General features: G+C 40.6%; 1 protein-coding gene across 2 annotated transcripts in view; it reads left to right on the top strand.

Annotated features, from left to right (window-relative positions):
* Positions 1-2,762: 2,762 nt before the first annotated feature.
* The window catches only part of NUCB2 (nucleobindin 2), a 52,371-nt gene continuing 42,330 nt past the window's right edge, over positions 2,763-12,803 (top strand). For both annotated transcript variants that reach the window (XM_069091098.1, XM_069091097.1), the window contains exon 1: positions 2,763-2,921. The gene's annotated coding sequence lies outside the window, so the exon portion shown is untranslated. The remainder of the gene's footprint in view (positions 2,922-12,803) is intronic.

Genomic DNA, 12,803 nt, shown 5'->3' with positions numbered 1-12,803 from the left:
TATGTAGAATGTGAATACAGAAGCAACATGGGAATTAAGGAATATTATAGAAAGCAGAAATAGAGACCACCAAAGTACTGTGAGCTCTGACACAAGACACATGGTATAAACTCTTGAAGATTAAAAAAAAATGTGTCAGACATGATTAATACTTGCTTTTCTTTTTTTTAATTCAATTTTTAATTTATTAATTTAATATTTGCTTTTCTTACCTTCCCTTCTTCTATTGGTGAGTTATTACTGGGATTTCCCCATTTTGGAGAGGGGGACCATTCATTTCCTCCTGGTTGCACTTCTGACTTTCCAGCCATGAATAGCAAGTCCCAATTCAAGAATCTTTTCTCTCTCCCCCTCCTTCATTCCCTCTCTTTGGTATTTTGTTCTTAGAGGGAAGAATGTAAACTACATATCTTTCTTTTTTGCTTATATTTGTAGTCCCTTGCTTAGTACAGTGTCTGAGACATAGAAAGTACAAAATAGTGAATTGTTAATAAACAATAAACATTTATTAACAGTTATGCACCAGGAGGCAGCTATGTGGTTCTGTGGTTATAGTGCTAGGCTTGGAATCAGGAAGATCTAAGTTCAAATATGACCTTAAACACTTACTTACTTGCTGTTCGACTCTAAAAAAGTCATTTAACCTCTGCTTTAACCTACTGGAAAAAGAAATGGCAAACTAGTTTCTTTGCCAAGAAAATCCCATGGATAGCATTGGAGTGCTATGGTCCACAGGGTCCTGAAGAATCCAACATGACTGAAAGACTGAGCAATGTGCAGGCACTATAATAAGTGCTAGGGATACAAAAAGGGCAGTCCCTGCCCTCAAGGAGTTCATAATCTTACAGGAGAAACAAGCGAATAAATGATGTATGAACAAGTTACATACAGGATAAAAAGGAAATAATCAACAAAGGAAAGTCACTAGAATTAAGAACATTGAGAGAGACTTCCTGTGGAAGATGATGCTTTCAGTTGGGACTTATCAGAAGCTAGGGAAGCCAATAGACTGAGATGAGGAAGGAGAGTATTTCAGGTATTGCTTTATGAGATTGTTGTAGCATTGAGATGAGATAATTCACATTAAAATGCCTTGAAAACTCTGAGATACTATACAAAAGTAAGATATTATTACCACTATTATTGTTTTCATTACAGTTATGAGAGGAACGTGCCTCTGAGTGAAGTTGTGGAGGAAAGAAGCCACGGAGAGGTGTGACTTGAGCAGTCATTAGCAAGAGTGGTTCTGTGGTTGTGCCCGCCACATATCCAAGCTGCAAGACTGAGTTCTTTCCTCCTACCTTGAATACTGTCAGTAATAAGTAGAAATTCTAGTACCTGGTGTAATGGGGACAGGATGTGGCTTCCATGACCTCTATTGTGCATGGCTGAGGAAGATTCGTTGTAGAGATCATCAAAGTTGAAGTTGAAGAATTGGAAGGTCAAGGTTCTAGAAAGGGGGAAGGATTGGGTTGGAGAAGATGATCAGACAGACACTGAACTGATTTGGGGAGAAGTGAGACTGACTTGTAATTACTAGAACAACCAAGTTCAACAGGATTTACTCAATAGAATTTAGTAAACTTTAAAAGAAGGGAGGTAGCTCCTAGAGGGAAGCTCTGAAAGAGGTAGTATGGAGCAGAGTATGCTAAACACCCTTTATGGCTCTGTGATAGGAATGACTAGTCTTGAAGAGGGTGCCAAGAAATGGGTTGTCTTTGGGGGAAAGCTAGGTTTTGGTGAGCGCTGTTAGATGGAAGCAATCTGAAAGGAAGAAATCTAAGACAAAGGGAGTTTATGAACCATAGAGGTTTCCAACGGGCATTGTGGAAAAGGAAGGCAGAAAATATGGACTGGGGAGCATTAGGGCTGAGTTTACAATCCAGAGGGAAGCAGCTGAGTTTCTTATTATACACCCCCATTCAGGGTAGTCCTTGGGAGGCAGTGACTCATGTCATTAGGCTGGATTTGGCAGAGAGGTATGGACATCAAGGGGCACTGAAGGGTGACTGCGTAGCTTGGTGATGGGTAGCCAGCCAATCTGGTGGGGGAGGGAGGAAGAGCAGCAAGGTAGCCCTTGGGGTGGGGGGTGGAGGCTCACAGCAGAAGGCTGGCTTTGGCAGAGGGGTTTGGCTGTCAGGTGACCCTGGCGGGGGGCCAGGCTGGTGGGGGACGGGGGTGGGGCAGCATTCTAAGTTCCTCTTTATTTCCATCCAAGGTGTCTCTTGGGGTGAGGTCAGTGGCCCACGTCATAAGGATGGACCCTGGAGGAAGGAGACGGCTAGAGCACCCTGCGCCCGTCAGCACCGGGGTCAAAGCCCCGACAGCCCCGGCTTAGTTCTGGCTCTGCCGCACATGGCAGACACTCTAGGAAATGCAGGCGTCCCTCACTGTGCGCACTCCCGCCCACCCAATAGGGGGAGCGAGGCTAGTACAGTGCGAACTAGAGGGAGGGAGGAACCTTGGCCGGGGAAGGTGTCCCGGGCGCAATCCCAGCACCGGAGGAGATAGGGGCGCGGCCTCCCCCAGGCCCCGCCCGCCTCGCAGAGCGCCACGTACCTCTTAGGGAGGCCTCCCTCCTATCAGTCCCCAGCCTGCCCGCTCTCTTTCCCTCTCGCTCTCTCGCCCCGTCGGCCTCGTCCCCGCCCCGTCCAATCAGTGCCCTCAGCGAGCCGGAGCCGGCCATCCCGGACCAATCGGCGACCGATGGGGGCGGTGACTATTGCCATGGCAGCGGAGGAGGGCACGCTCGCAGCGGCGGCGGCGGCTGGACGGCAAGAGAGAGGGGCCGGCGCCGCCGCAGCGGGGGAGCGGGCGCGGGCGCGAGCGCGAGCGCGAGCGGGGAGCTGCCGTCCTGGTCTGGGGGACCCGACGTGACCGCGCAGACGAGAGCGGGTGCCCAGGCGGAGCCTGTGGGCAAGGTGAGGCCAGCGGCCTGCGAGGGGTGGGTGGTCCCGCTCCCCGGCGTTGTGGGTGAGGAGGGAAGCCGCCTCCTCCCCCCTCTTTCATCCTGTCCCCTTCCCTTTCGTCCTCGTGCGTGAAGGGGTGAAGGGGGCTCTCCGGACCTGGCCCCCCAGGCAGGACCCCTCCCAGAGGCCGGGGGAGGGGGAGGGGTAACCTTCGAAGACTCCTCGCTCCCCTCTCTCCCGGGTGGGGGTAGGGTGGGCATTCAAGGCCCCCCAGCTGTAAGGATGCTGCAAACCCAAGGCAGTGCTCCCCTCCCCACCCAGAGCAAAGCCGAGCCCACATGGTCGCCTTATTGTTTCCTTATTATTTAAATCACCCCAAAACTAAGGAGAGGGAAACGTTCGCACTAATTTGGGAACGTCTTGTTGAAGAAAAATCTGCATAATGATGACTCAGGTAAAAGTCGAATCCCCTGAGTGTCTGGGATGGTGAAAGTTGCCTTTCCTTGCTGCACCTGTTCGTTGGGTTCCTACTGAAGACCGTGGCTCAGGTCTGGCAAGCTTAGCCTTAAGAAATACCCGAAATGTTTATCGAAACCATTGAACGCGTTTCGTTTTCTGGTGGGCAGACGCTTTAGAATCGAATGTGGCAGGACATTTTGGAAAGTTTCGACCCAACTCCTGAAAGTTAGGTAATGTTGTCTTGCACAATTGTGAACCATTTCACTTTACCATATTGCAAGGCTGTGGTTGATGAAGCATAAGCAAGAAGCTACAGTTCCCACTTCTAACGAAGGAGAGGTTAACTAGGAAACATTTTTTGAACGTTTTTTTTTTTTTTGGGGGGAGATTGTAACCTTCTCTTTAATTGGAGGTTTTAATGATTAAGTATGGTATGGTTTGGGTTCGGATCACATAGTTTAGAGATTGCATCCATTTGACTCTGTTTTGAAATTTACTTGATTTTAAAATCTTTCCGTGATGGATTCTTTTAACTTCATTTATCCCTAGATGTAATGAGGCAGCAAAACCTGAATTCAACTCTAGCTTTAGTTACTTACTAGCTGTATGACCCTGGACAAGTCACAACCTCTGCTTCAGTTCCCTTAATTGTAAAATGAGAATAATAGCATTTACCTACCAGGGTTGTTGCCAGAATCAAATGAGACAATATTTGTAAAATTCTCTGGCACATAGTAGGTACTATATAAATGTTTATTTTCTTACTCTCTTGATGCATTATTCCAGAAAACTCATTTAACTGTGAACTTATCGAAAGGTTTAATATTGAATGTGTTAAACTCTTTTTGTTTTATGACCATGTAAACAACAAACACATGCTTTGTGTTTATTAAGTGCTTGCTAAGGGACTCTACTAGGTATTGGGAATTTTTTTTTTTTGTTCTGGTCTTTGATTTCATTTCCTTTGTGAGGAAACTATTTACCCATTCGAATCAGCAGCCATTAGGCTTAATGATAATCTTAGAGAGTTCCTTTGGTCACTGAGAGATTAAGTGACTTGTCTGAATCCAGTAGTCAGTGTGTCTGAGAGGGATCTTGAACCCAGGTCATACCTATTCCCAGTTTAGATCATTGAACACACTGCCTCTCAGGCACTACGGTTAGTTTGTGTGCTCTCTGTCTCTGTCTGTCTCTCTCTGTTTCTGTCTCTCTCTCTCTCTTTGTTTCTGTCTGTCTGTCTCTCTCTCTCTCCCTCTCTCCCTCTCTCCCTTTACCTCTGCCTCTCTCTTCCTCACTCTATCTCTGTCCTTACTTCCCTCTCTCCTCTCTCCCTCCTCTCTCTCTCTCTAGTCCTTTACCTCTGCCTCTCTCTTCCTCACTCCATCTCTGTCCTTCCCTCCCTCTCTCCTCTTTCCCTCCTTCTTTCTCCTTCCTTCACTCTGTCTCTCTTCTGACCTTTTGGAGCTTAGATTTGGAGGCCTGCAGATAAGTAAATATAAACTATATAGATAATAATTTTAGAGGGAGAAAGCACTAATAACTTGGAGAATCTGGAAAGGTTTCTGGTAGTGAGCTAGGGGTTCCAAGAGGAACATTTCCAAGTTAATATTAATATTGAAATGTTGATGGGACAAAATGATAGCCAAGCCAAGGAAACAGTTAACACTTTGACTTTTGAATGTTTCTTTGATCTATTCATAATTTTCTTTACTGTTAGGGTTAACACACTCTCAGCTCATCCAGGTTTTAAAAGCCCCTAGATATCTGGTCCCATCCTTGGTTATTCAACTCCAATTTTCAACAAAAATCCTCTGATCAAATCAAGCTATTCACTTGATTTTGTTTGTTTCTGCCTCTTTGCCTTTGCTCCAGTTGTTTTCCTTTCCTGGAAAGGGCACCCCTCCTTTTCCTGTCCAAGTTTTTCCCAGCTTTGAAGACCCAGGTCTAGTCTCAACTTCTCTGTAACTCTGTGCTTGACTTATTTTGTCTAAGCTGATCTCTCATTGGTCTGGTTTCCTATGGATAACACTTACTGTCTGTCACACAATTGGCATTCTTTACATTATATATGTTTTTTCTTTTTGGAGGGGGAAGGCAGGGCAATTGGAGTTAAGCGACTTGCCCAAGGTCACACGACTAGTAAGTGTTAATTGTCTTGAGTTTGGGTTTGAACTCAGGTCCTCCTGACTCCAGGACTGGTGCCCTATTCACTGCTCCACCTGTATATGTTGTCTTACTGAAGACTTGGCAAATACTTTGAGAACAGGTACTGAGTCTTAAGGCTTCTTTAGTATCTGTTTCCATGCCACCCAGAGGGCTAGGTACACAAGAGATACACAGTAATTCCTGCTGAGATGAAATCTTAGATTTGATTCCTTTCAGTAAAGTCAGCTCTTGATTAACTGTACAAATGATGGCATGGAAAATCCAAAGGAGTGTGTGTATGTGTGTTTGGGTGTCTATAACTGTAATCATCTTTATAGGTTTACTTTCATAATTGTTTTACCTAGGTTAATACTAAAATCAGTTTAGTATATACCATTTAGTAATGGGAGGGGGGTAGCACAGGTAATTAAGGTTGAGATTTTAAATTTGCTGTAGATAAGTAACCCTTGCATTGGATAATCTAAATGTTGAGAACTTTAAGAGTTGAGTCGATGGTAATGTGTTTGAAATGACATAGTGAAGACATGGGGCAAATTTGTTAGCTACGGCCTGAAACAATTTTTGAGATACTCAAAGAGTTTTAAATGTTTTGTTAATTTTGAAGTAACACACTCCAATATTCAAAACAAAGAGCAGAAAAAGGGAATTGCTTATGAAACTGCAAATATTCAATGTTCTGCTTGTTTTATTTAAAAAAATATATAAATATATACATATATATATATATATATATATAAAATTCAGCATGTTTTGAAGTTATCCTGCTTGTGTCTCTCTCTGAACCTTCTGTTTTTTTCTGTCTCTCAAAAAATATTTCATAGATCCTTTTATTTATTTTCCATTTTTTCACCATTACTGTCTCTGGGTCCTCTTAGTCCTCAATTCACTTCCCCCTCATTAATAGCAAGACCCCCCAAAACCCGCCTTATAACAAATTAGAATAGTCAGACAGAACAGATTCACATAGTGGCCATTTGCAAAAATGTACGTTTTTTAAAAGCAGTTTCCTTTAAAGATCTCCCAGAAGGAAGAACCCCTCACCTCTTGAAGTAGCCTATTCTACCTTAGGACAGTTCTAATAATTAGGAAGTTTTTCCTTATGTCAAGTATAAATTTGCTTCTTTGTAACTTCCCTTCATTGCTCCTGTTTCTGCCCTTCATGGTCAAACAGAACCACGTCTAATCCTTCTCGAGCACTATATTCCTTCAGTTAGTTGAAGACAGCTATCAAATTCCTTGAGTCTTCTCCAAAGAAGACTTTGATTATTGAAAACAAGACCAGAGGACTGGACATGAATAATTAATGTGGGCAGCAGTGGACATTAGCCTGTTAGTTTCTTGGACTTCTGTAGCATCTGTTCTATCTTAGCCTTGGAGGGGGAGTTAAAGAGAAGGGATAGGCCGAACAGGAAGAAAGAAGGATTGCTGGCCACTAACACTTTCATTTGCCCACACCTTGTTCAGATGTACTAAGTATTCTGTGAAGTTTGTTTTTTAGAACCCTGTAAGTTCCTCATTTGGGTCTTGACTTTAGGATATATCACCATATTTCTATTTTCTTATCTTTAAATTGAAAAATTCTTCCAAGCATCTGACTCTTACAAAAACCAAGTTCATTGACCCCTCTGTTAAATGATTTCTTTAGAAATAGACTGTTGTAGTGGAAAAAGAATAGGACTAGAAAACAGGTGGATAAAGGTTGTAGTCTCACCTCTGCCAATTCAGCTTTCTGACTTGGCCAAGTTACTTAAACTCTCTTCACCTCAGTTTTCTCATCTAAGATTCTTTTAAGATTTCATCTGAAATTCTATGATGGGAATTTAAGCCATTGAGAAGTGAGATAGCAGCTGTACACTACTTTTTGATAGGTTTTAAACATACTGTATTTTTGTTGTCAATATTGGATATGTAAATGTTGATGACCTTATATATTTACAAAGCATGTTGCTTAAGTGATACAGATAGGTTATGATATAAAGACATTGTAACACTGATAAGTGGGGAGGGAGGTAATTCTTAAGTACCTACTGCCAACAGAGTTGATCAGAGATCCTAAAGCCTCTGTAACAGGAACTTTTTATATTATATTATAGCACTTTAAAGTTTTGTGCAGTACTTTCCTTTTATAGATCTGCTTGATAAAAGGATTGATCACATTACATTACAGTACAATTGGCCATAAATCGAGTTGTTATATATTGAACTTAATTTTCCTGTTTGCCCACCTCCCTTTTAAAATTAATCTGGGATCTTATCTGCTTGTATGTTCCCTCATACCTGTCAGGAAATCAGAGGCTAGAGTTCTGATGGCTTCTATTTCCTACTGTTCAGCATAAGAAGGGGTTTTTGCCCCTCCTTAGATTATGGATGTTAAGCACATCATCATTAATATTAGCGTTAAATATAAGATTTGGGTCTCTTATTCTCCACAGTAACACTAGAGCACAGATTACCACTAGAATCACATTAAATCACATTAAATAAAACCTGTTATGATTTTAAATTATCTAACCCTGGATTTCTGTATATACAGTCTACTGAGGGAGTTGAGGGGATCAGGACAGCAAGTGGTTAATTGTGGAAATTAGGTGAACCACACTGACTCCATCTTGTGAATCAATTCTGGAGCTAGCTCTTTCTTTTTCTATTCCATTATGGGTAGAGTCTAAATTTTGTCTTGTGAGAAAAGTTTACTCAATTGTGGTAATGGTAAGAAAACTTTACTGCATTGTTTGAACCTAGTCCTGCATAGCTGGGGGGCTGGACCACCTCTACCTGCTGCTTAAGAGATCCTTAACTAAGAACTTCCTGGTGACCAGAAACTTGGTCACATCCAAAGACTGATGCAAGGAGTTTTTACACAATTGTACATCTCAAAAAATTCATGTTATTTGAAAACTGGCCCTGTATTGATCCATCAGTTACTGTTTCCATGTTCCTTTGATCCCAGACAGCAGGAAGGGAGCAGAGAGACCTCTTTTTCTGAATTCAGGGAATTGCACCTGTTCACTGTCCCTGACCCAACTTGGAAAGTCCCTTATCTTTCCTCTAATTAGGGATCAGATTACATAATGTTGTATTGTTTCCTTTTAATTAATTGGTCTCATTTGATCCGATGGCCAAAATAAGACTGATCACATCGTAGTCATTAATCTGTATTCTCAAATTAGGTTGGTCTTTAGATAGTAGACATACCTGTTGTTTGTCCTTGAAACTTTTCCAGCTTGGTAGAACCTTCTGGAGCTTGTGTTTTGATGGCACAGCATTGAAAAACCCAAGGTCACTTATAAGCTATGGAGAGGAATTCAAATTGGACTTTGTGGATGAAGTGCCAGGATACTCTAAAAAGACTCCTGGACCTGACCAAATACATATATTCAGAAGAAACCTGTGCTGCAGGAGCCAATTTTAAAAGCACTTAGGGATTGATTTTTAACATATTTCAAGGAGGAGAAGGTTACAACATAAGGAAAAGGAAGCCCTTTTTCCATAGGTAGGGTTTGTACTGAAAAGATATGTGATTATTGCCAATGATTTTATAACTACTTTTGTCAGCCTTAAAAAATAATACTTTTGAAAAAGAACTTATGAACCCATCAAAATTATCTTTCATGAATTATGAGAAAGGAACAGACTGAATTTTTTTTTTTTGCTTTTTGGAGGGCAATTGGGGCTAAGTGAGAACAGACTGAATTTTAAGGGCAAATTTTTGTTTTCATTTTTTTTTTACCCCAATAGCAAAAATATCTAATGAACACTAGGGAATTGGGTAACACAGCAACATTTACTGAATCTATTCTTGGAGAAGATCAGTCTCCTGCAATTCCAGAGGAGCTTTACTCTTATTGTTAGGAATCTTTTCCTGACTGTGAGTCTAAATTTACCTTTTTGCCTTTTCTACCTATTACCCCTGGTTTTTCCCTGAGGTCAGCTGGAACAAATCTAGTCCTTCCCTCCATGTGATAACTCTTGAAGATGGTTATAATGTCCCCTTCTGAGTCCCTTATTTTTTTCTCCAGGCTAAGCATGACCACTTCCTTCAACTGATCCTCATGATCCCTTCACCATCCTGCTTGCTCATCTCTGGATATTCTCTAGCTTATTAATGTCCTTGGTGTCCAGAACTGAACAAGACTCCAGCTGAAGTGTGTTGAGGGTAGAGTACATTGGAACAATCACTTCCCTGTTTCTGGAAGCTATCCCCAATCAAATGCAGCCCAAGATCCTATTACCTTTTTTGACTAGCACATCATACCACTGGCTTATTTTGAATTTGAAGTTCACTGAAACTCCCACGTCTTTTTCAGAACTACTGTCTTAAGAATACCTTCCACATCTTATACTTTGCAGTTGAGTTTTGACTTTAAATGTAATACTTTACATTTATTCCTATTGAATTTCATATTATACAATTCAGCGCAATGCCTCAGCTTGTCATAATCTTTTTGGATCCTGATTGTGTATCCCATGTTTTAGCTATCCTTCTTATTTGGGTACTGTCTACAAATTTGATGAGCAGATCATGTATGTTTCTATCCAAGTCACTGATAAAAGTGTTAAACAGTTTAGGGCATGGCCTCAAGGCCACATGTGACCTTCTAGGTCCTCAAGTGCAGCCCTTTGACTGAATCCAAACTTCATAGCACAAATCCCCTCAATAAAAGGATTTATTCTGTAAAACTTGAACTCACTCAAAAGGCTGTAACCAGGGACCTAGAAGGCCACATGTGGCATCAAAGCCTCAGGTTCCCCACCCCTAGTCTAGGGCCAAGCACAGATATTTGAGAAATTTTCCTGGAGCCCTCTTGTCATTAACCAGTTGATTACTCTTTGAGTCTGACCATCCAACTATTTCTGAATCCATCTGATTGAATTAGTATCTAATCCAGAAATTCTTAACACCTTTTAGGGGTCCATGGATAGAGTTCATGGGATCTGTGATCTTGCATGGGGAAAAATTACACCTTTATTTCATTGATTTGCTCAATTTAATCTCATGCATTTTATTTTATGCATTTAAAAACAATTTCTGAGAAGAGGTTCATAAACTCCACCAGACTGCTGAAGGTCCGAGACATAAAAAAGGTTAAGAATGAACTGAATGTTATAAACTAAAAGTAAATAAGTTAATTTAAAAAAAAGGTTAAGAATGCCTGACTTGATCTGTATTTTTCCACCTTCTTCACAAGAATAACATGAGATACTTTATCAGGAACTTAGCTAAAATCTAGCTAAAGCTATATCCATAATCCATAGCATTCTTCTCATTTACCAGTTTAGTATTTTTTGTCAAAGAAAAAGAAAAGTGAGGCTAATCTGTGATCTGTTTTTGATGAAGCCATGCTGTATCTTTTTAATCACCACTTCATTTCTAGATGTTCTAAGTCATATCTTTAAGGATCTGTTCTAAAATTTCCCCAGGGAATTGAAGTTTATGGATTATATTTTACACTCTGTTCTCTTTTTTGAAAATCTGAAGAAGATTTGTCCGTCTGTAGTCTTGTGGGACCTTTCTAGTTTTCCATAATCTTTTGGACAATACTGACACTGGTTCATAATTATATATGCTGATTCTTCTAGGACATGAGTATATTGTTCATCTGGGCTAGGAGTCTCTAATTTATCAATAGTGGTTACTGTGCCCTTATATTCTCCTAGTTTAACTTAGGTATCAACTCCCTGTCAGCCAGGGCTTTTTTTTTTTTAACCCATTGTCATTCTTTCTACCCCAAGCAAAGGTCCCATTCCTCTCTTAAGACTCCTTCCCCCCCCCAATATAGCTAAAAAAGAAAAACCCCAATTCAGCCCTTTTTGTTGTCTTTAGCTTAGTCTCTCTCCAGCCTTAGCTCATTCTGAGTTTTATCATTCTTGATGCTATTTTTTTTTTACAAGACTATCAGGTTTTTATATTCTTTTTTGTTGCCTGACCTTGCTTTCATCTTCTGTATGTTTCTTTTTTAAAACCTAATCTAAGTTAGTTGTCAAATTTTCTTTGCATTCACATTTCTTTTTGAACAAATTGCATTTTTTCTCCTCGTTAGAATTGTTTCCCTTTGTGTCTTCAGAATTTCATTCTTGAGCATTTTCATCCTTTCCAAGGGCAACTTCCTCTGAAGTATTTTACTGCATGAAATTCTACCTAACTTTCCTCTGAACCCTTTGAAATCTAGGGTGTATGTCATACATTGCCTAGATTCTACTCTTCTATCATAAACTAAGATAGAGTAGTCATTTTGCCCCAAGGTTCTCATTATTTCTGTCTTAGCAACCACTAACTTCCTGTTAGTGAGAAGCAGATCCAGAACAGCATCTCCCCTTGTTGGTTTCTCCATGTTTTGAAGGATGGAATCATAACTAAGGCAAATCAAGTAGCTATTAACTGCTTTGCTTTTTTGGGCAGAGAGAGCTAACTACAGATGTCAGTATAGAGGCTGTCTAATTGAAGTTCCTCATCACTTCTAAATCATGGCTCTGTGCCAGACTTGTAATCTGTTTTACAATGTTTTACAAACTCTTCATTATAGATGACCTATAATGTCTATTAAAAATCACTTGTTTTTTTCTCCTTTGGCATTCATACAAATACTCTCTGTCTTACTTCCCCTCTTTGGTTCCTGGATTTCTTCACATGAGTATACCTTTTTAACATATAATGTTACCCTGACCCCCATTTTATCCATTCAGTTTCTTTTGAATAGGGTTATGTCTATCCAAATCTATAGTCTAAGCCTAGGTTTCATTCTACCAAGTCTTAGTGAAACATACATGATCAAATTTAACTCAAGTTAGTTACTTTTTGTTGTTGCCAGAATTTGTGTATAGATACATGATCCTGTGGGTTTTAATACTGACTTCTTTCTTGGATTTTGTTTCTCTCAATTTGTGGATATCCCAGCTGTTTTTCTTCCATCTTTGAGGCTACTCTGTATGGTATCTAACTTGGGCATTATACATTCGTAGTTTTTCTTTCCACCTGCCTCCCCCTTACTTTTTACTTTAAAGTCCTTTATGGTAAACTTATGTAGAATCCAAATCCTATCATCAAATACTACCTTCTTGGCCAGCTCTTCACTTACAACCTCTTTTTTTTCTTTGTTTCTTGTTTTTGATAGAATCATGGTGATAGTTAACTTCCATTTTGTAAGAGAAACTGTGAGGGAGGACTGGGAGAACTTCATTTCTGTGGAGATTTGGAGAGTTAACTGTCATAGAGAAAGAATCTGTGAGAAACTACAATAGCTAACTGTCATCTTTGTGAGAGTCCCATGA

Source organism: Petaurus breviceps, unplaced genomic scaffold (assembly GCF_028583685.1).
Source record: "Petaurus breviceps papuanus isolate PSGF00001 unplaced genomic scaffold, PetGlider_PUasm1.0 188, whole genome shotgun sequence".
In the NCBI taxonomy this organism is placed as follows: domain Eukaryota; kingdom Metazoa; phylum Chordata; class Mammalia; order Diprotodontia; family Petauridae; genus Petaurus; species Petaurus breviceps.
Note: the sequence above shows the minus strand (reverse complement) of the source record. Positions and strands in the feature narration are given on the sequence as shown.